Below are 25020 nucleotides of genomic sequence, written 5' to 3' on the forward strand. Positions count from 1 at the left end.
CAGCCCCTGCTCCCAGCAGGCCCAGGCTGGAGGCCTTGTATATTTCGGCTGCTCCAACAGTAGCCTGTCCTGGGGTCTGTATAGGGGAGCCCTAGACAAGAGCTGGGTAACAGGGGTGAGTGTTCAAGGTCAGGGTAGATTGCTTGTGAGCAAGCTCGTGCCAGCACCTCCATGGGTACTTTGGGAAATATCATACTTGAAAGATGGCTGGTTTGTTTATTTCCATAAACGATGCAAGAATCTGTGTAATTTTTAAAAACATGCCTCATTATATATCTAGTATCTAGTTGGTGGTCAGGATGATCGTTTTAGCTGGGCGCTTATAGTCTCAGCTACTCAAGAGGCTGAGGCAGGAGGATTGCTTGAGACCAGGAGTTCGAGACTGTGATTGTGCTTGTGAATAGCTACTACACTCAAGCCTGGGCAACATAACAAGACCCATCTCTTAAAAAAATCATCATTCAGTTTAAGTCTGGAGTCATGTTTGAGATACTTGTTGATTTTTAAAGGGCTAATATCTAGGATACTAAAGGGTCATACTAAATAGACATGCACTGTACTGTAAAGGGCCACTGCCTAGTATATCTTAAATAATAAATATTTGTCAAATGAATGAATGAACCTGAACTGACACAAACAGAAAGTCTAGGCCAGGTGAGATGCCTCATGACTATAATCCCAGCACTTTGGGAGGCCGAGGTGGGAGGATCACTTGTTGCCAGGAGTTTGAGACTAGCCTGGGCAACATAGTGAGACCATGTCTCTACAAAAAATTAAAAAATTAGCCAGTATGTTGGCTTGGCCCCAGCCACTCGAGAGGCTGAAGTGAGAAGATGGCTTGAGCCCATGAGTTCGAGGCTACAGTGAGCCATGATTGCGCCACTGCACTCCAACCTGCTAGGTGACAGAGCAAGACCCCATCCATTAACAAAAAGAAAAAAAGGGTCTATCCAGCAGTCCACCTTAGCTGTAAAGGATGCATTTCAAGACTACCTCAGTGGAGGCCTAAAACCTCTGATAGTAACGAATCCTGTATATATTATGTTTTTCCCTATACATGGATAATTATGATAAAGTTTATAAATTAGGCACATATGAGATGAGCAATAATAACTAAACGTAGGGCAATTATAACACTATGCCAGCATTACAACTTTTGCACTTTGAGGCAATTATTAAGTACAATGAGGGTGACTTGAACACAAGCACTGTGATTTCTTCATAGTTGATCTGATAACTGAGATGACATGGCTACTAAGTGACTCAGGGGCAGGTGACATCTGTAACTCAGGATACACTAGACACAGTGGTAATTCGCGTCCCAGGAGGGATGCAGCGGGGTAGTGAAAGATCTCACCACACTACTCAGAATAGCATGCAATTAAAAACTTATCAATTGTTGATTTCTAAAATTTTCTAATTAATATTTTTGGATCACAGTTGACTGTGGGTAATGAAAGCTGCAGAAAGCAAAACCGCGGATCAGAGGGGACAATGCTGCTTTTTGGAACTCTGTTAGGAGACCAACATAAACCGAAGAAACTACGAACTAATATATCATGAAATACTTCTTCTATTTGGGAGGTGGAGAAACCATCAACTTCTCCACCAAAATGACACTTAGGAAAGAGACCCCAGGGAGGGTAGCAGTGGAATGAGGGTAGAAAATAACTGATGAAGGTCAGTTTCAGCCTTCCCGCCTCCAACCTTCTCACAGACTCCAGTGCAGAAGAGGATGTATTCAGCTTCCTAAAGTCTGTGTGTACCACTAACAGGTTAGGAAATGAGTTAAATGCCAGATTCTTAAATGTTGCATGTGGGAGGATCTGAAACAGAGACTTCAGTCACTTTGCCTCTGCCTTAAACACCCACACAACAGAAATGGATCACGGCATTGACTGAGCAAGAGAGAAGAGCAGAGAAGCAAGAATACTAGAAGCCACTCTGTTTTTTATACAGGTCGTGCCTTCCTGATCTGAAAGTCTGAAATGCTCCAAAATTCAGAACTATTTGAGCTCTGACATGACTGCACAAGTGGAAAATTCCACACATAAATACTTAATACAAACTTTGTTTCATGCACAAAAGTATGTAAAATATTGTATAAAATTACCTTCAGATTATGTGTATAAGGTGTATATAAAATATAAATGGATTTTGTGTTTTGCCTTGGGTCCCATCTCATTGTGTATATGCAGATCTTATTATGCACATGAAATCACAAACACTTCTGGTCCCAAGCATTTCACATAAAGAGTATTCAGCCTGTGCCACATATGTATCCCCTTCTTTCCAAGTGCTTTACTCTTTATCCAAAACGAATCTTCCACCTCATTTGATGAGAATTAATAGCTCTCCAGGTGAGCATGGGTATGAGTTAATTGCAATTTTCAATACCCTTTTAAGAAATATAGTGCTTAATTCCTTTCGAATTTCAATTTTAAAATTCTCCTGCCTGAAAACTGGGAGCTTCTAAAACCCAATCAATGGCTGGGCACGGTGGCTCACGCCTGTAATCCCAGCACTTTGGGAGGCTGAGGGAGGTGGATCACTTGAGGCTAGGAGTTTGAGACCAGCCTGGCCAACATGGTGAAACCCTGTCTCTACTAAAAAAACAATTAGCTGGGTGTGGTGGCGGGTGCCTGTAATCCCAGCTACTTGGGAGGCTGACATGGGAGAATCGCTTGAACCCAGGAGGCAGAGGCTGCAGTGAGCCAAGATCACAACACTGCACTCCAGCCCAGGCAACAGAGCCAGACTCTGTCTCAAAACAAAACAAAAAACCCAATCTCGTTTGACAGGATCAATTATTTAATACCTATGAAGCTTAGTAAAGAAAAAATGGGTGCCTGTGCTATTTTTAAGATACTATGAGACAACAGTATTCCATTCCTTTCTCACCACAATGGGAAATGTTTAAGTCAAATACACTTTGGGAATGAAAAGCCTCTCTGAGCAAATAGTAATTTCTTATGTATTTATATTTATAATTGTGGTTAAAAACACAGAACACAAAGTGTATCATCTTAACCATCTTTAAGTGTACCATTCAGTGGTGTTAAGTATTTCACACTGAGTACAACAGATCTCTAGAACTTTTTCATCTTGCAAAACTGAAACTCCATACCATGGGTATCCAATCTTTGGGCTTCCCTGGGCTACATTGGAAGAAGAAAAATTGTCCTGGGCCACACATAAAATACACTAACAGAAACTATAGCTGATGAGCTAAAAAAAAAATTACATACAAAAAAATCTCATAATGTTTTAAGAAGGTTTGCAAATTTGTGTTGGACCGCATGTGGCTCATAGGGCCATGGGCTGGACAAACTTGCTCTATACCCATTGAACAACTCATTTCCGCCTCCCCTCCAGCCAGCCCCTGGCAACTGCCATTCTGTTTTCCGGTTTCTATGAGTTTACCTACTACTCATAAGAGTGGAATCACGTAGTATTTGTCTTTTTGTGACTGGCTTATTTCACTTAGCGTAATGTCCTCAAGGTTCATCCACGTTGTACTATGTGAGGGGATTTCCTTCCTGTTTGAGGCTGAATAATACTCCTCTGTATGTATATACCACATTTTGCTTATCCAATCATCTATGGATGGACAACTGGATTGCACCTGCCTCTTGGCTATTGTGAATAGTGCTGCTATGAACAGACATGTGCGAGAAAATAGTGATTTCTTATACTGAGACTGTACTGTGTTAACTAGAGAAGAATGAGTGTGTTTAAGGTCTTAGTAAGGGGTAAAAATGGGGGAGGAAAGATACTGCTGACCCTTTGAAACATTAGCAGCTTTTGAAACTATGCCAAGACCTCAAAGAATTTTACTGGAAACATTTCAAGTGTATATGATTTCTCTTCAAAAGACATTGTTTTAAGCCAAATTGTTTTTCTTGGGCTTAATGACAGGATTTAGTATTTAATGAAATATTCTGGAATGAAGGTTGAAACAGGAAGTAGAAATATTACACTTATTAAAACCCTCCAAACTATCAAATATTCAAGTGAACCCCTTCCATTTATTAGAAAGCTAAAATAGTTTCATGCAAAGATAAGTATAAATAGCTTTTGTTGAACACCTTATTTAGAAACATTATTAATTATTATCAGTTGATAATCTTCCTATATGAGATGTCAACATCTTTTTTCTAAAATTCCATTTTGATGCTTTTAAGTGTTTGGAGCCAATCATTATCTTGTTGTCAGCCAGTTTGATTGCAGTGTATTTCTTTTAACTCTTGGGGTATTTTTTTTCCCAGCAAAATAGGAATGCAAATACCTGAAGAATAAGTGGCTCGAATGAACATTCTTTTTTTTTTTTTTAATTTAAATTCTGGGATACATGTGCAGAACATATAGGTTTGTTACATAGGTATTTGTGTGCTATGGTGGTTTGCTGCACATATCAACCCATCTTCTAGGTTTTAAGCCCCACATGCATTAGGTATTTGTCCTAATGCTCTCCCTCCCCTTGCCCCCAACCCACGACAGGTCCTGGTGTGTGATGTTCCCCTCCCTGTGTCCATGTGTTCTTATGAACATTTTTCCTTCTCTGTCTGGAGAAGCAACGGTAGAAAAATTTTAAAGGACTCTAAGTGTGTGTAATACCTTTGCAGACAACAGGTTTATTTTTCCCCACTTCCATTTTAAAGATGAATAAAAGTAAGAACATCAAGAAAATGCAGGGACATGTTTCAAGAATCTTTAGTAGTGTGAATATTATGCATAGTTTATCTCTGTCTGAAGGACTGTGAGTCAGAAAGGATGTGAAAACATCTGGGTAGAAAAAAGTAGTGTATCTAGAGATACGTTTTACAATCTCTGATCCTTATCTTCTTTTTAGTGGTTATCAAAGACTACAAAGATTTCATAAAATAAAACCCCCTAAAAGAAAGAACAGCCTGCATGTGAAGTGCATAAGATTGATATCTTGTTTCTTAAATGTTCACATTTATTTTTACTTTTCTTTTTTCAAGGTTGGACAAACTCAAAACAAATTAATAGAAGAGACTTAGGAACTAATCATTGTAAAAGTTTATGGTGCAATATTAGACCAAATTCCTGCACATGTTTGTCTCTAGGAAAAAAATTAATATGCCAATGTTAGACTACATGAAGACAGCAATAATTCAGGAAAAAATGGAAGGCTGCCCATTGTAGAAACATGTTGTCCAGAAAAATCACCGATTGTAAAGAACATCCTCTCTCCTTATATAAGCTACCAGATGTTGTTGAATTGAATTGAGAAAAAAACAAAAGAAAAAGCTTATGAGTCATCGGGTGCAACCACGGTTGAGCAAACTTTAGCAGCCCTTTTGATTAAAGCATGTTGTGGTATGTGTAATAAAAAATGTTACAAAATGAGAAAATATTGATTCTGTACCAAACAGAATTTAAGCATCCAAAACATGATTTGAGCCATAGATCAGAATGCTATTGAAAATAGATGACATTTAAGTGAACTGTGGTCACATACATAGTGTATGATAAAAAACAAAACTATATTAGGGCCAATAAATATGACATGTCTTGGGAGACATTTTACTTTTGATAATACTAAAGATAACTTCAAATGTGTATATGAACATGGAGAAGTTCATCAGTATGTGTATTTTAAACACTAGAGAAAAATACTTTCAACGATTGCCCATTTAGAAAATCTTTTTTTTTTTTTTTTTTTTTTTTTTTTTTTTTTTTTTTTGAGACAAAGTCTCGCTCTGTCACCCAGGCTGGAGTGCAGTGGCGCGATCTCAGCTCACTGCAAGCTCTGCCTCCAGGGTTCACGCCATTCTCCTGCCTCAGCCTCCTGAGTAGCTGGGACTATAGGCGCCCGCCACCGTGCCTGGCTAATTTTTTTGTATTTTTAGTAGAGATGGGGTTTCATTGTGTTAGCCAGGATGGTCTCGATCTCTTGACCTTGTGATCCGCCCGCCTCAGCCTCCCAAAGTGCTGAGATTACAGGTGTGAGCCACCGCGCCTGGCAGAAAATCTTAATAGCTTAATAGAGCTGAAAAGATTTTGGGAAGTCTAGACCATCACTTCCATCATCCCTCCTACTTCCCCTCTGCACCCCAAGACACATTTCAGAGAAATCTATTATTTTTAAAATGTTGAAGTGTAGACCAGAGAATTGAGAAAAATGTTCCTTTTTTTTTTTTTTTTTTGACGGAGTTTGGTTCTTGTCACCCAGGCTGGAGTACTGTGGTGAGGTCTTGGCTCACTGCAACCTCCACGTCCAGGGTTCAAGGCTGCCTCAGCCTCCCAAATAGCTGGGATTACAGGCATATGCCACCACACCAGGCTAATTTTTTTTGTAATTTTATTAGAGACAGGGTTTCACCATGTTGGCCAGGCTGGTCTCGAACCCCTGACCTCAAGTGATCCACCCACCTCGGCCTCCCAAAGTACTGGGATTACAGGCATAAGCCACCATGCCCGGCTGAGAAAAACGTTCTTACATCAGAATAAATCCAGGTTGTGGCTTCTGTTTCTTTCTAATGGGGAGCAGAAACTCTTGGACTTGATTTTCAAGAATGGGGTTCGGCCTTTCACCTCCTAACATTGGAATTCAACTCCTAACATTGGAATTCAACTCTAACACCCCTGAACTCTACCCTATCCCTAGATTTTTCTCTAAGTTCTTTCATTCTTTCTTTTGAATTTTACTTCTTTACAATTTTTTGCTCTTTCCTTATCCACTACTTTTTTTTTTTTTTTTTTAATGTGTTATTCCCAGAACTAATGCTGGTACTCTAGAAAGTCAAATTAGTCCTGAGATCAATGGGACAAAATAGCCTTTTTTTTTTTTTTGACGGAGTTTCACTCTTGTTGCCCAAGCTGGAGTGCTGGAGTGCAGTGGCGCAATCTCAGCTCAGTGCAACCTCCGCCTCCTGGGTTTAAGCGATTCTCGTGCCTCAGCCTCCCGAGTAGCTGGGATTACAGGCCTCCGCCACCATGTCCAGCTAATTTTGTATTTTTAGTAGAGACTGGGTTTTACCGTGTTGGTCAGACTTGTCTCGAACTTTTGACCTTAGGTGATCCGTCCACCTTGGCCCCAACAAAGTACTGTCACCATGCCCGACCGACAAAATAGCTTTGTTAGCTCTGCTTCATTCAATCAACATTTAGCAAACACCTATTGTGTCCCACCCTTGTGCAGACACTGGGGACAAAGAGGAAACAAGATAGTTCCCACTCTTTCTGTCATTTTTGCAGTTGTTTCCAAAGGTGGATGTTCACATCTCTAGATGGGTTCACACAATTCATGAGAGTGAGCAGAAAGTATGAAAACTTCTTTTTATGTTTTTTCTTTTAAATATAAAAACAAGAAACTAAGCCTTATTAACATTTAACATGTGGACTGCAATGAAGCCCTCCCTTGGCCTATATGTCAGATGTCACGTGTCAGGTACAGTATTTAAAATAGCCTAAGGGAAGAGAAGAGAACCTATAATGTCAAAGGGGTGACAGTCCAATATGCATGTTATACACAATATATTTCTTTATTGTCTTATTTTTTGAGAGAGAATCTCACTCTGTCGACCAGGCTGGAGTGCAGTGGCACGATCTCGGCTCACTGCAGCCTCTGCCTCCTGGGTTCAAGCGATTCTGCCTCAGCCTCCCGAGTAGCTGGGATTATGGGTGCTGGCCACCTTGCCCAGCTAATTTTTTTTTTTTTTGTAGTTTTAGTAGAGACTGGCTTTCTCCATGTTGGCCAGGCTGGTCTCAAACTCCTGACCTCAAGTGATCCACCCGCCTCGGCCTCCCAAAGTGCTGGGATTACAGGCGTGAGCCACCACACTCGGACTTTCTGATCAAATGATATGGGATTGTACTATCTAGTTTTATTTTCTCAAATAGGCTTATTGAAGTATAATGGATATGCAATAAACTGCCTATATTTAAAGTGTACGATTTGATCAGTTATAACATATGTAATATACCCATGAAACCATCGCTGAAATAAAGATAATTAACACTGACAAAAGTTTCCTGGTGCCCCTTGGCCACCACCTCCTTTCATCCCTCCCTGTCTTTGCTCTTCCATCGCCTATCCCCAAGCACCACTGGTTTACTTTCTGTCACTATACATTAATTTGCATTTCCTAGAATTTTATGTAAATAGAATCACACAGTATGCTCCTTTTCCAGTCGGCTTCTTTCACTTCCTGTGATCATTTTTGAGATCCATCTATGTTTTAACATGTATCAACAGTTTTACGTTTAGTGTATTCGGTTGTATGGAGATATGCCAGTTCCTTTGTCTATTCATATATTGATAAACATTTGAAATGTTTCCAGCTTTGCTATTACAAATAAAGCTTCTATAAACATTCTCTTTCTTTCTTTCTATCTTTCTTTCTCTCTTTCTTTCTCTTTCCTTCCTTCCTTCCTTCTTTCTTTCTTTCTCTCTTTCCTTCTTTTTCTTTCTTTCTTTCTTTTTCTCTCTTTCTTTCTTTCTCCCTTTCTTTCTTTCTCTCTCTCCCTTTCTTTCTTTCTTTCTTTCTTTCTTTCTTTCTTTCTTTCTTTCTTTCTTTCTTTCTTTCTTTCTTTCTTTCTTTCTTTCTTTCTTTCTTTCTTTCTTTCTTTCTTTCTTTCCTTCTCTCTTTCCTTCCTTCTTTCTTTCTTTTTTTGAGACAGTCTTGCTGTCGCCCAGGCTGGAATGCATTGGTACAATCCCTGCTCACTGCAACCTCTCCCTCCCAGGCTCAAGTGATTCTCATACATCAGCCTCTTGAGTAGCTGAGATTACAGGTGTGTGCCATCACACCCAGCTAATTTTTGTATTTTGGAAATGGGGTTTGGCCATGTGGGCTAGGCTGGCCTCAAACTCCTGGCCTTAAGTGATGCACCTGCCTTGGCCTCCCAAAGTGCTGGGATTACAGGCATGAGCCAGTGTGCCTAGCCTCAGGTGTGTTTTTCTAGATATATGCTTTTATTTCTCTTCGGTAAATATTCAGGAGTGGAATGGAATAGCTGGATCATATGCTAAGTGTATATTTAACTTTGTAAGAAAAACAACCAAACTGTTTTCCAAAATGGTTGTATTATTTTATTTTATTTTATTTATTTATTTTTTCTCTAAACATGGTGTAGAAAAGTTGTATCATTCCCATCAGCAGTGTATGGGGATTCCAGTTCCTCCAAATCCATAACAGCCCTTGGTATGGTCAGTCTTTTTAATTTTAGCTAGGCTGATAGGTCTGTAGTGTTATCTCATTTTGGTTTTAATTTGCATTTCCCTAATGACTAATGAGGTTGAGCATTTTTCATGTGATTATTTGCCATGTCCATGTCTTCTCTGATGAAGTGACAATTTAGATACTCAGCCCATTTTAACAACTGGGTCATTTTGTTTGCTGGTTATTGGGTTTTGAGAGTTCCTTATATATTTTCAATACAAATTCTTTATCAGATACATCCTTCGCAAATATTTTCTGCCAGTCTCTGACTTTTCTTTCTTCTGGTGGTGTCTTTTGAAAATCAGAAGTTTATAATTTTAACAAAATCCAGTTTATTAATTTGTTCCTTCATGTATCCTGTTTTGGGTGATTTAGCTAAGAAATCTTTGACTAGTCAAGGTCAGAAAACTTTTATCTAGAAGTTTTATAGTTTCTACATATTATTTTCTACATAAGACGTTACATATGGGTCTATAATCAATTTTTTTTTTTTTTTGGGATGGAGTCTCGCTCTGTCGCCCAGGCTGGAGTACAGTGGTGCAATCTCAGCTCACTACAACATCCACCTCCCGGGTTCAAGCTATTCTCCTACCTCAGCCTCCTGAATAGCTGGGATTACAGGCACCCACACCAAGCCAGCTAATATGATCAATTTTGAGTTAATTTATGTCTATGCTTTGCAGTATGGATCAAAATCCATGTTTTAGCATATGCATATCCTATTATTTGAGCACAATTAGTTTGGAGAGTATTAACATTTTAGCAATATTGCCTCTTTTGACTCTAGAACGCAGCATATTTCCTCATATGTTTAGCTTTTTAAAAATTTCTGTTAGCACTTTTTGTAGTTTTTAGCATACAAGCCTTTCACACCATTCCTAAGATTTCTTAAATGTATCCTTCCAGTATTTCATATTTGTGGGTGCTATTATAAGTTGTGTATTTTAACTTTCAAATTTCTGATTGTTTCTACTACATACGTTTGTTTTTATATATTGAGCTTGTGTTCTACAGCCTTATTAAACTCACTTAGTCCTACTAGCTTTTTGATAGATCTCATTAGATTTTCTACATCGGTGATCATTTCATCTGTGAATAAAGACAGTTTTACTTTTTCCTTTCCAATCCAGATGCCTTTTATTTCTTTTTATTACCTGGTTACACTGAATAGATCTTCTACCACAATGTTGAATAAAAATGGTGAGAGCAGAATCCTTGTCTTTTCCTGATCTCAAGGGAAAAGTATTTAATCTTTCACCATTAAGTATGATGTTAATCATAGGTTTTTTGTTTTTTATAAATGCTATTTATCAGACTGAGGAAATTCCCTTCCTTTTCTAGTTTACCAAGAGATTTAATCAAGAATGGATGTTAGATTTAGGCAAAGACCTTTAAAAATATTTGTTAAGGTGATCCTATGGTGTCCGTTTTTGTTTGTTTGTTTGTTAATATGATGAATTATATTGATTTTTGAACATTAAACCAGCCTTGTAATCTTGAGATAAACCCCACTTGGTCATGACATATTATATTTTTATATATGTTGAATTTAATTTACTGAAGTTTTGTTTAGAATTTTTTGCATCTGTGTTCGTGAAGAATATTGGTCTGTAGTTTCTTTTTCTTATAATATTTTTGTCTGATTGTGGTAGCAAGGTAATGTTGGTCTCATAGAATGAGTTTAAAAGTATTGCCTCCTTTTCAGTTTTCCTAAGGAGTTTATGTGTAATTGCTATGATTTTGTCCTTAAGATGTTTGGTAGAATTTACTAGGAAGGTCCTGCAGACATGTTTTCTTCATGGGAAAGTTTTTTTTTGTTTGTTCGTTTTTTGTTTTTGGAGACAGAGTCCCACTCTGTCACCCAGGCTGGAATGCAGTGGCGTGATCTCGGCTCACTGCAACCTCTGCTTCCTGGACCCAGCCTCACCAATGCCTGGCTAATTTTTGTATATTTTATAGAGATGGGGTTTTGCCGTGTTGCCCAGGCTGGTCTTGAACTCCTGAGTTCAAAGTGATCCAGCTGCCTCAGCCTCCCAAAGTGCTGAGATTATAGGCATGAGCCATCATGCCCAGCTTATAGGAAAGTTTTAACAATAAATGTAATTTCTCTAATAGCTACAGAGCTATTCATTTTATTTATTTCCTCTTCATTGAGCTTTGGGAGTTTGAGTGTTTCAAGAAAATTGCATGGCCAGGCATGGTGGCTCATGACCATAATCCTAGCACTTTGGGAGGCCAGGCAGGAGGATCACTTGATGGTGAGACCCCCGTCTCTACCCCAACAACAACAACAACAAAAACAAAAACAAAAAAAAACTATGCATTTGGAAATTTAATTTAATTTTATTTTTTAAATTTAATTTAATTTTTTATTATACTTTAAGTTCTAGGGTACATGTGCACAACATGCAGGTTTGTTACATATGTATACATGTGCCATGTTGATGTGCTGCACCCATCAACTTGTCACCTACATTAGTTATATCTCCCAATGCTATCCCTCCCCACTCTCCCCATCCCTCGACAGGCCCTGGTGTGTGATGCTCCCCACCCTATGTCCAAGTGTTCTCATTGTTCATTTCCCACCTATGAGTGAGAACATGCGGTGTTTGGTTTTCTGTCCTTGTGATAGTTTGCTCAGAATGACGGTTTCCAGCTTCATCCATGTTCCTACAAAGGACATGAACTCATTCTTTTTTATGGTTGCATAGTATTCCATGGTGTATATGTGCCATGTTTTCTTAATCCAGTCTATCATTGATGGACTTCTGGGTTGGTTCCAAGTCTTTACTATTGTGAATAGTGCCACAATAAACATACATGTGCATGTGTCTTTATAGCAGCATGATTTATAATCCTTTGGGTGTGTACCCAGTAATGGGATGGCTGGGTCAAATGGTATTTCTAGTTCTAGATCCTTGAGGAATCATCACACTGTCTTCCACAATGGTTGAACTAGTTTACAGTCCCACCAATAGTGTAATTGACACCCTAACATCACAATTAAAAGAACTAGAGAAGCAAGAGCAAACGCATTCAAAAGCTAGCAGAAGGCAGGAAATAACTAAGATCAGAGCAGAACTGAAGGAGATAGAGACACAAAAAACCCTTCAAAAAATCAATGAATCCAGGAGCTGGTTTTTTGAAAAGATCGACAAAATTAATAGACCACTAGCAAGACTAATAAAGAAGAAAAGAGAGAAGAATCAAATAGACACAATAAAAAATGATAAAGGAGATATCACCACCGATCCCACAGAAATACACACTACCATCAGAGAATACTATAAACACCTCTACACAAATAAACTAGAAAATCTAGAAGAAATGGATAAATTCCTGGACACATACACCCTCCCAAGACTGAACCAGGAAGAAATTGAATCCCTGAATAGACCAATAATAGGCTCTGAAATTGAGGCAATAATTAATAGCCTCCCAACCAAAAAAAGTCCAGGACCAGACGGATTCACAGCTGAACTCTACCAGAGGTACAAAGAGAAGCTGGTACCATTCCTTCTGAAACTATTCCAATCAATAGAAAAAGAGGGAATCCTCCCTAACCCATTTTATGAGGCCAGCATCATCTTGGTACCAAAGCCTGGCAGAAACATAACAAAAAAAGAGAATTTTAGACTAATATCCCTGATGAACATCAATGTGAAAATCCTCAAAAAAATACTGGCAAACCGAATCCAGCAGCACATCAAAAAGCTTATCTACCACAATCAAGTTGGCATTTTATTATTTTACCCAAGTCATCAAATTTATAGGCATATAATATTGCTAATATTTTCTTGTTTTAAAAAATAAAGATGGGGTCTCACTATGTTGCCCAGGCTGGTCTCAAACTTCTGGGCTCAAGGATCCTAGGCCTCCCAAAGTGTTGGGATTACAAGCATGAGCCACTGTGCCTGGCCAATATTTTCTTATTATCTGTACAATCTGTAGTAATGTCACCTCTTTCATTGCTGTTATTAATAATTTGTGTCTTTTTTTCTGATCAGTGTGGCTGTATTTTATCAATTTTATTAATCTTCTCAATGAACCATTTTTTGCATTCATCCTTTTTTTCCAGTGGTTTTTGTTTTTCTCTATCACTGTTTTTCTCTCTAACATTTATTATTTCCTTTCCTTTCTTCTACATACTTTGTAATTAATTTGTTCCTCTTTTATTAGCTTTTTAAATTTGTTTGTTGTTAAGAAACAGGCCTTGCCCTGCCTTGCCAAGTGTGTGGGAGCTGGATGAGGCCTATTGCCCCCTGTACTCCCCACTCCCTGCATGAACTCTTCTGTGCAGCAGAGGCAGTTATGTTCCTTCGGAGATCATTACCCTAGTGTCCAGAGAATTGCCCTCCTGACCCCACAGAGGCCTCTGCTTGCCCTGCATATGGAGAGCCAGAGCTCAGGCCTGCTTGATCCAGCTCCAACCTGACTTTACCCCTCCACCCACCCTGGTAGTTTAACACAAAGGACAGAAACTTTTGGGAGCCCCACGGCCCTGCCCATCACTTGAGATACCAGAGTACCTCCCTTAGGTAATATATGGCAAGCACAAATCCTACCACTGCTACCACAGATGGTGCTCTTTTTGCAAGCACCACCTCCTGGCTGGAGGCCTGCCAACACAGTCCATTACAGCATCTCCAGGTAGAAGAACACTGCACCCAAGGAGAAAACTTGTGTGTGACCTCGCTATCACCATTGCCTGCACCATCCTGGCTAACCAGGGGTTCCTGAGCCTGTCCATGTAACCGGCTCATTACTCTTAAGACTGGCATTTGAGAAAGCCAATGCACTAAGGCTAGTTATAATATAACCAAGGAATCTCAGAGCCCACATCATTGCCCCTACCACCTTCATCAGGGCTGGTACCCGCTGCTAGGAGATTTGAGGACAGATTACATTATTGGATCCCTTGCAGATATTCCCCAGTACCAGCCTGGAGTATGGCAGCCCCAGTTGGGGCTAGACCCAGAGGAGGAACAGCATTCACTGTAGTCTGACTCTCAGGGACTCCTACTCCTAGGGGAAGGGAGAATACACCACATCAAAGGAACACCCCATTGGACAAAAGAATCTGAACAGCAGGCCTTGAATCTTAGATCTTTCCCGTGATGGTAGGTTTCTTTCAGCAGAGGCACAGTTGTAATGCTGGGGTCAGTGGGGAACATCTGCAGCTCTGTCTCAACAGACAGGCAGCCCAGGTGCTTGTGAAGGGTCTTGAAGGGGACTTCTTTTCCTCCTCATCCACCACTGCAGAAACAACTGGGGCTTCTCCCATGGGAGCTTGACGTGGATAACTCTATAGACAGCCTTTCTGGAACACTTCAGCTTGACTGCATCCCCGCAGGTGGAACAACCGCCAGGTGTAGGCTTGCATGAGAGGTAGAGTCGCAATTCCACTACCTCTCGGAACATCAATGTTCCTGCAGGTGAAAAGATGCTCCTGTCTGCTCTGAATAGCTGGAACACTGGGTCAGAAGTATGTCTAGGTGGTAGATTGTTTTCTTGCTGGCCTGGCCAGGAAGCTGAAGTGGCTTCCACTCTTTCCCATGATAAGATCTCAGTGCATTTCACTGAGAGTTCCCCCAGACACCTCTGTCAAGACTGGGACATCTGCCCATCATTTGGTTTTGCATTTACCTACCTGCTTTAGCCACAACCAGTTTCTACCCAGGGACACCTACCCTGCTGGCCTAAAGCCTGAATTATTTAACCTAGTAAATAAAATACTGTGGAAATAGATAAATAAATAAGTGTACACCATGGGTGAAGGAGGTAAGTTTCAAGAGACCTCTGCCATTCCAACCCCATAGTAGATAGTGAACTTGCTCACACTGAGTGCATTGCTACTACAACCAGTATCTAAGAAAGCCACCATACGAAGACTCTCTATAACGAAGGGACTTATACAGAGTCTTCAACCCTGAAAGCATCAAGACCTAAATTAGGCTATAATAAACTACAAACATTAAAGTCACATCCTGGCCAGGCACAGTGGCTCATGCCTGTAATCACAGCACTTTGGGAGGCCGAGATGGGCGGATCACCTGAGGTCAGGAGTTTGAGACCAGCCTGGCTAGCGTGGTGAAACCCTGTCTCTACTAAAATACGAAAACTAGCTTCTTCAATAAACTCATCTAACATGTAAGGATTCATGTAAACTTAAGATAAAGGGGTGGAAAAAGATATTCTATGCAAGTGGAAACTAAAAGCAAGCAGGAAAAGTTATTCTTATATCAGATAATACAGACTTTAAAACAACAATTAAAAAAAGACAGAGAAAGTCACTATATAATGATAAAAGGTTGAATCCAGCAAGACGATATTACAATCCTGAATTTATATGCACCTACCACTAGAGCTCCCAGATTCATAAAGCATTTACTACTAGACCTAAGAAATGAGACAGACAGCAACACAATAGTGGGGGATTTCAACACTCCACTGACAGCACTAGACAGATCATTGAGACAGAAATTCAGCAAAGAAACAATAGACTTAAACTACACTCTGGAACAAATGGACATAACAGATGGTTACAAAACATTCTACGCAAGAACTGCAGAGCATACATTCTTCTCATCAGCACATGGAACATTCTCCAGGACAGACCATGTGACAGGCCACAAAACAAGTCTCACTAAATTAAATCATATCAAGTATCTTTTCAGACCACAGTGGAATAAACTAGAAACCAACTATCAAAGGATCCCTCAAAAGCATACAAATACATGGAAATTAAATGATCTTCTCCTGAATGTTTTGGGGGTTAATAATGAAATCAAAGTGGAAATTTAAAAATGCCTTGAAATGAATGAAAATAGTGACACAAGTTAACAAAACCTCTGGGATACAGTGAAAGCAGTGCTAAGAGGAAAGCTTAAGCACTAAATGCCTACATCAAAAAGTCTTAAAGATCACACATTGACAACCTAATGTCATGCCTCAAGGGACTAGAGAAAAAAGAACAAACTAAATCCAAAGCTAGCAGAAGAAAAGAGATAACAAAGATCAGAGCAGAACTAAATGAAATTGAAACAATAACAACAAAAAATACCAAATATCAATGAAACATAAGGCTGGTTCTTTGAAAAGATAAACAAAATTGATAGGCTATTAGCTAGATTAACTAAGAAAAGAAGAAGATTCAAATAAAGTCAATTAGAAATGAAACTGGAGACATTACACCTGACACCACAGAAATACAAAACGTAATTCGGGACTACTACAAATACCTCTATGCACACAAACTAGAAAGTCTAGAGGAAATGAAAAAATTCCTAAAAACATACAACCCTTCTAAATTAATCAAGAAGAAATAGAAACCCTGAGCAGACCAATAACAAGCAGCAAAATTGAATCAGAAAAAAAAGCCCAGCTGAATTCTACCAGACATTCAAAGAAGAATTGATGCCAATCCTACTGAAACTATTCCAAAAGATTGAGAAAGAGGGAATCCTTTCTAATTCATTCTATGAAGCCAGTATCACCCTGATACCTAATCCAGGAAAGAACACAACAACAACAACAACAAAAAAAAGAAAACTGAAGACCAATATTCCTGATAAATACAGATGCAAATATCCTTAACAAAATACTAGCTAACAGAATCCAACAGCACATCAAAAAGATAATACGCCATGATCAAGTGGCTTTTATCCCAGGAATGCATGGATGGGTTAACATACACAAGTCAATAAATGTGACACATCATATAAATAGAATTAAAAACAAAAAACCATATAATCATTTCAATAGATGCAGAAAAAGCATATGATAAAACTCAGCCTCCCTTTATGATAAAAACACTCAAAAAACTAGGCATAGAAGAGACTTACCTCAAAATGATAAACACCATATATGACAAACCCACAGCTAACATCATACTGTGTAGGAAAAAGTTGAAAGCATTCCCTTGAGAACTGGAACAAGACAAGGATGCCCACGTTCACTTCTATTCAACGTTGTACTGGAAGTCCTAGCCAGAGCAATCAGGCAAAAGAAAGAAATAAAGGGAGCCCAAACTAGAAAAGAGGAAGTCAAACTCTTGCTGTTCATCAATGATATAATCACATACTTAGAAAACTGTATGGACTCCTCCAAAAGACTCCTAGATTTGATAAACAAATTCAGTAAAGTCTCAAGTTACAAAATCAATGTACACAAATCAGTAGCACTACTATACACCAACAATAACCAACCTGAGAATCAAATTAAGAAATAACCTTACTTTTGCAAGAATGCCCATTATTTAAAAAGTAAAAAAACAATAGATGTTGTCATGGATGTGGTGAAAAGGGAGCACTTTTTTTTTGAGACAGAGTCTCACTCTATTTATTGCCAAGGCTGGAGTGCAGTGGCATGATCTTGGCTCACTGCAACCCTCACCTCCTGAGTTCAAGTAATCCTCCCATCTCAGCCTCCCAAGTAGCTGGGACCACAGACATGCACCACCACACCAGCTAATTTTGTGTATTTTTGGTAGAGACGGGGTTTCACCATGTTGCCCAGGCTGGTTTCAAACTCCTGAGCTCAAGCGATCCACCTGCCTCAGCCTCCCAAAATGCTGGGTTTACAGTCGTGAGCCACTGTACCTGGCCCTAGCTGATTACATTTTTTTTTATTTATTTTTTTTTTAGTAGAGATGAGGTCTCACTATGTTGTCCAACCTGGTTTTGAAGTCCTGGGCTCAAGTGATCCTCTTGCCTCTACTTTCTTAAAGTGAAATCTGTAGTTACTTGTTTAAAATCTTCTTTTTTTTTTTTTTTCCTAATATAGCTGTTTAATGCTATACAGCTTCTTTAAGTATTACTTTAGCTGTATCTACAAATTTTGACGTTTTATTTCATTTTCATTTAATTAAAAATACTTTATTTCCCCTTTCATCTCTTGTTTGACCCATAGTTTATTTAGAACTCTATTATTTAGTTTCTTTTTTTTATTTTTTCAGAGATAATTCTTTCTGTTATGAATTATCGAATTTTATTCCCTTGTGGTCAGAGAATATATTTTGTATAAATTCCTTAACAATTTTTGAGACTTGTCTGACTTCATAGAATATGGTATATCTTGGTAAATATTCCACGTGCCCTTGAAAAGAATGTGTATTCTGTTATTGTTGAATAGTGTGTGCTAAAAATATTTATTAGGTCATGTTGATCTATAGTGTTATTCGAGTCTACCGTGTCCTTACTGATGTTAGCGTTTTATATAAGGGACTTGAGCATCTCCAGATTTTGGTGTCCTCAAGGGTCCTGGAATCAGTCCCCTGCAGATACTGAAGGATGACTTTATACTTTAATCTGGTATCATTTTTCCTTCTGCTTAAAGAACTTTCTTTAACATTTTGTAATGCAAGTCTGCTGCTGATGAAGTATTTCAGCTTTTGTGTTTCTGGAAACATCTTTATTTCACCTTCATATAGAATTGTAGGTTGACAGATTTTGCTTTCAGTACTTAAAGATATACTCATTCTCTTCTGCGGGTTTTCAAAAAATTTTTTTATACTTGGATTCATTGAACTTGGGTTTATAGTTTTCATCAAATATGAAAAATTTTTGGCCATAATTTATTCAAATATATTTTCTGAGCCATCATCTTTTTCCTGTTCTTGGGAATTTCAACTGCACAGATATTAAGCCACTTAGAGCTCATGATGCTCTGTTAATTAAAAAAATATTTTTCTCTGTATGTTTCATTTTAGACTGCCTTCTTTTGTTATGTTTTAAAGTTCATGAATCTTTTCTTCTACAAAGTCTAATCTAGCAGTCATCCCATCTGGTGTATTTTTCAAATCAAACACTGTTTTTACTCTGGAAGTTTGATTTGGGTCCTTAAAAATGTATATTTTATATCTCCACTTAACTTTAAAAATTTTAAATATCTGGAACAGTTTTAGTAGATGTTTTAATAGTTTTAATAACCATGTTTGCTAAATCTTTTTTTTTTGAGACTGTGTCCCCTGTCTCCCAGGCTGAAGTGCAGTGGCACATCTTGGCTCACTGGAGCCCCCACCTCCCAGTTCAAGCGATTCCCCTGCCTCAGCCTCCCGAGTAGCTGGGACTACAGGTACAGGCCACCAAACCTGGCTAATTTTTGTAATTTTAGTAGAGATGGGGTTTTGCCATGTTGGCCAGACTGGTCTCAAACTCCTGGCCTCAAGTGATCCACCTGCTTCCACCTCCCATATTGCTTTGATTACAGGTGTGAAGTGCTGTGCCCGGCCCTGCCATAGGTGTTTCTATCAGACTCCCACAGTGCATAGATCCTAGACTTTCTCTCCATTTCTTGCACTTCACAAGGCAATACAAATAAAATCTCAGATTTGAGTCCTCTGAGATACAATATTGGATGCAAGACAATGAACAAGTAATGTGTTCACTTATTGAAGAGAAAGGACACGGAGCTTAGAATTTTATATTGATATGGTTTAGATTTGTGTTCCCGCCCAAATCTCGTGTCGAATTGTAATCCCCAATGTTGGAGGAGGTGCCTGGTGGGAGGTGATTGGATCATGGAGGCCAATTTCCTTCTTGCTGTTCTTGTGATAGTAAGAGAGTTCTCATGAAATCTGGTTGTTTGAAAGTGTATAGCACCTCCCCCTTCTCTCTCTTTCTCCTGCTCTGGCCATGTGAGATATGCCTGCTTCCTCGTCACCTTCTGCCATGATTGTAAGTTTCCTGAGGCCTCCCCAGCCATGTTTCCTGAACAGCCTGCAGAACTGTGAGTCAATGAAACCTGTTTTCTTTATAAATTACCCAGTCTCAGGGAGTTCTTTATGGCAATGTGATAAAAGACTAATACATATATCCAGTAAAGATTTCATTCAAATGTGAGAATACAATAAAAATATTCTCAGGCATGCAAAGTCTTAGAAGATTCATCATAGGAAGACCACATTGGAAACATGCTTGAAGGAAGTATTCATATATGCAGTCATGCACCACATAATGAAAATTCAGTCAATGAACCACATATGTAATGAGATTATATTATCATTATTTTTCCTGTTCCCTTTCTATGTTTAGATACATAAACACCACTACATTACAATTGCCTACAGCACTCAGTACAGTAAAACTACTGTACAGGTTTGTAGCTTAAGAGCAGTAGGCTATTATATGGCCTAGGTATGTGATAGGCTATACCATCTAGGTTTGTGTAAGTTCACTCTATGATGTTCAGACAATGAGGAAATTATCACAACAACGCATTTCTCAGAATGTATTCCTGTTGTTAAGCATTGAACGACTGCTTATAAATACTTATCATTTTTATTGCTATGTGATAAAAAAGTTGGGAGATCACTGTTTTAATGGTCTCTAATATTTGTCCCCATTTTGTCTGATCCATATTTTATTAATTAGGGCTTTCTAGTATTTTTCTTGTACACTTATGCAGTGACAATCTTTCTCTATTGTATTGTTCTTTCAATAGTAAATGGTTTTACATTTGTCCTTAATGAACTTCATCCCTTTTTTCCTTCCTGATTCCACTCTTATAAGGGTCCTTTAGAATTCTGATCCTGTTCCTTTAGATTGCTGAATGACTAGAGGATTATCTGTATTAAAATCATTTGGAGAAGATTAACGGATTGTTAAAAATGTAGGGTTTCACCTAGGCCTACTGAATCTACACCTCTAGGGATAGGTTCAAGTAATTTATATTCATTTGTCTCCCAGGTGATTGTAAACATTAGAAGCTTGAGAATTCTGTTCTAAGTGCAATCTTTCTGGAATGTTTTCTCATTCCATCAACTAGTTTTCAGTTCTCTGGATACCAAGTGGATGTCCAAGAATTTAATTCAGTTCTAACACTAACTACCTGGAGTTAGCTTCAGTTTCCAGAGGTTTAAAAGCTCGATTCCCTAAGACTGGCTTCACTCCAGAGACCAGTCACAAGTATCAGGTCCCCAGGTAACCCACACTTCCGTTCAACTTGGCTACAAATCTGTGGGTTCCCACCTGCCCTGAGTTTCCATAATTTGCTAGAACATCTCACAGAACTCAGGAAAATTTTTTTATTAAAGAAAAAGAAAGATAGATTATTAAAGATATGAATCAAGGCATGCCACCTTCCCTTTGTGGCACTGTGTTCACCAACCTGGAAGCTCTCTGAATTTTCTTATCCGAGAGTTTTTATAAAGGTCAATCTCTTGCCCCCAGCCTCCTCTCTGGAGCTCAGTGGGAGGGTCTGAAACTTCCAACCCTCGAATCACTTGGTCTTTCTGGTGACCAACTCCATCCTAAACTCACAAGGGGTTTCTTACAAGTAACAAAAGATGCTCCTATCACTCAGGACATTTCGAGTGTTTCAGGAGCCCTGTGCCAGAGACTGGTGACAAAGACCAAATATATTTCCTATTATACCATACCATTCTTTCTTATCCTCATCTGAATGTCATCTATACATCTGTCTATACACTTTCTATGGGTTTATTAGTCTGTTTTCACACTGCTATAAAGAACTACCTGAGACTGGGTAATTTATAAAGAAAAGAGGCTTAATTGACTGACAGCTCAACATGCTGTACAGGAGGCATAGCTGGGAGGCCTCAGGAAACTTACATTCATGGCAGAAGGCAAAGGAGAAACAAGCATGTCTTCATATGGCTGAGAGAGAAGGAGAGGGGAGAGGTGCTATGCACTTTCAAGCAACCAGATCTCGTGAGAACCCTATCGCGAACCAGCACGAGGGGGATGGTGCTAAACCATTAGAAATCACCCCCATGATCCAATCACCTCCCACTGAGCCCCACCTCCAACATTAGGAATTACAATTCAACATGAGATTTGAGTGGGGACACAGAGCAAAACCAGCTGTACATGACGCTTAGTCCTGTGTGGTGAAGTGAGTACTAACTCAGCAGCCCAATAGCATTAGTTCAATTTCTGGCTTTGAAAAAAGCTGTGTGACCCTGAGTAAGTGATTCAATCTCTCTGACACTTACTTATCTCTAAAATGGAGATGCCAATTCCTATCTCAACATTTTGTGCTAAGTATTCGATTAAGAGTTATTAAGTTTTCAGGCTGGGCATGGTGGCTCATGCCTGTAATCCCAGCACTTTTGGAGGCTATGGCGGGAGGATTTCCTGAGCTCAGGGGTTTGAGACCAGACTGGGCAACATAGGGAGACCTCATCTCCACTAATTTTTTTTCTAAAAATTAGCCACGGTGGTGGTGTACACCTGCGGTCCTGGCTACTCGAGAGGCTAAGGTGGGAGGATGGCTTGAGGATGGCTAGGAGGTTGAGAATGCAGTGAGCTATGATCACACCACTGCACTCCAGCCTGGGTGACAGAGTGAGACCCTGTCTCAAAAGAAAAAAAAAAAGGGTTATTGTTAAGTTTTTGTACAGTGCATGATCCACAGAAGTTGCAACCAAATTGCTCATGAAATGTCAACAAGCTTGAGGGCCTAGGCTTGAATCTTTCACAGTATGCTTTGCTATGCTCAGGACAGATCTCTTTTGAGTACAACTATAAAGATTTGTGCAGTCACCCAGTAGCTATGTAGTGTCAGTTACTTTCTCAGGCAATGATGAATATTCTTCACAGGGCACAACCTTGTTAAAATAAAGATAAGACAGATTACATACATTTCTTTTTTCAGTCAATCAACTCTACCACTCAATATTAGAAGATTAGATAAATCAGAGCAATTTTCATTGTAAAACCATGTTGTTAGTTGTCAATCTGTTGTTTTAACAATATTTATTAATTGATTTGAGGATTACTGGATTACTGTTTCCAGGTATAACATTATATATATATATATAAAATTATATATATATAAAAAATTATATATATATAATTTTATATATATAAAATTATATATATATAATTTTATATATATATATATTATTATATAGGGTTCAGTTCACCCAGTTATATTTATTGTATTTAAGGAACCTCCACCCTGGATTAGTTTCTTGGCCAAATTATTATGCAATTTCTTTCTATAAATATAGAACTCTTACTAAAATTTCAGTATGAGTTCACACTAATAGAATACTTGACGAGCAAAATCTATTTTCCTAAACTTTTTTATACTGCAAACTTAAGCCATTTAGAAATAAATCTGCTCTTTCTTTTCTTTGAGACGAAGTTTTACTTTGTCACCCAGGCTGGAGTGCAGTGGCACGATCTCGGCTCACTGCAACCTCCACCTCCTAGGTTCAAGCAATTCTCCTGCCTCAGCCTCCTGAGTAGTTGGGATTACAGGCACATGCCACCTCACACGGCTAATTTTTAGTAGAGATGGGGGTTTTGACATGTTGGCCAGGCTGGTCTTGAACTCCTGACCTCGGGTGATCTGTCCTTCTTGGCCTTCCAAAGTGCTGGAATTACAGGCATGAGCCACCACGTCTGGCCTAAATCTGCTCTTTCAATGTCTTCATAATCTATTCCAAACACTATCAGTAAGCAAATATGTATGTGTGCACACTGTCTGGTGTTCTTTTTGTCATCTTCTAGATAGTATTCTGGAATTCTTTAACATCTATAAAAGCAGACTTGTTTTCATAATTATACATTATGACCACTGAATAATCAACTCATTTAGTAATCTTATTAATAGAAAATGTGCAGGGCTTTGGGAGGCCAAGGTGGGAGGATCACTTCAGGCCAGATGTTGGAGACCAGCCTTGGCAACTTAGTGAGACCCCATCTTTATACAAAATAAAAATAATAATAATTTTTTTAAAAAGAAAATGTGCAGGGCACATAACTTTTCTGTGTCAGATTATATTTTCTATAGATCACCACCAATATACATCTTATCCCACTTGATCTTCTTACAATATGATGCTGCTGTTCTTCCATCAAATCATGACAGTCTGTGTTCTCTCCCTTTGAACCGTGGCAAATCTTTGTAACTGCTTTGACTAACAGAATATGGCAGAAGTGAGCCTGCTATGTAAAAGGCAATATGGCTTCCATCTCCTTCTTCTCTCTGTCTCCCTCCACTTTGGAACCCAACCACCATGTTTTGGGGAAGCCCAGACCACATGGAGAGGCCACATGTTAGGGTTCCAACTGACAGCCTCAGCTAAGGTTCCAGCTAACAGCTAACATTAACCACTAGACAAAAACAAGCCTTCAGACTACAGCCTTCCATAAAACATTCTATGATAATGGAAACGTTCTATGTCTTTACTGTCCAATACAGTTGGTAACTTACTACCATATGAGGCCATCGAGCAGTTCCAACATAGCTAGTGTGAACGAGGAAGTAAATTTTAAATTTTATTTGACTTTAATTAATTTAAATAACCACATAATTACTGCCACATTGTGCAGTTCAGCTTCTCTTGGTTGCAGCCATCAGCCTTGGAGTCTTCCATCTGAAGTACCAGACATCACTGAGCAAGAACAAACTACCTCCAGTATGTCTTCTCTGCATTCCTCTTTTTTTTTTTTTTTTTTTTGAGAGGGAGTCTTGCTCTGTCGCCCAAGCTGGAGTGCAGTGGCACAATCTCGGCTCACTGCAGCCTCTGCCTCCTGGTTCAAGTGATTCTCCTGCTTCAGCCTCCTGAGTAGCTGGGACTACAGGCATGCGCCACCATGCCCAGCTCATTCTTGTATTTTTAGTAGAGACGGGGTTTCACCATGTTGGCCAGGATGGTCTCGATCTCCCAACCTCGTGATCCACCCGCCTTGGCCTCCCAAAGTGTTGGGATTATAGGCGTGAGCCACCACATCCAGCCTCCTAACTCTTGTAAACCATTAAAGAGAGTAACTAATTATTGTTGATTTAAACTACTCAGTTTTGGAATGATTTGTTACAAAACAATCAACAACATTTATTTATTTATTTACTATTT

The sequence above is a fragment of the Pongo pygmaeus genome, chromosome 8, assembly GCF_028885625.2.
Source record: "Pongo pygmaeus isolate AG05252 chromosome 8, NHGRI_mPonPyg2-v2.0_pri, whole genome shotgun sequence".
NCBI lineage: Eukaryota > Metazoa > Chordata > Mammalia > Primates > Hominidae > Pongo > Pongo pygmaeus.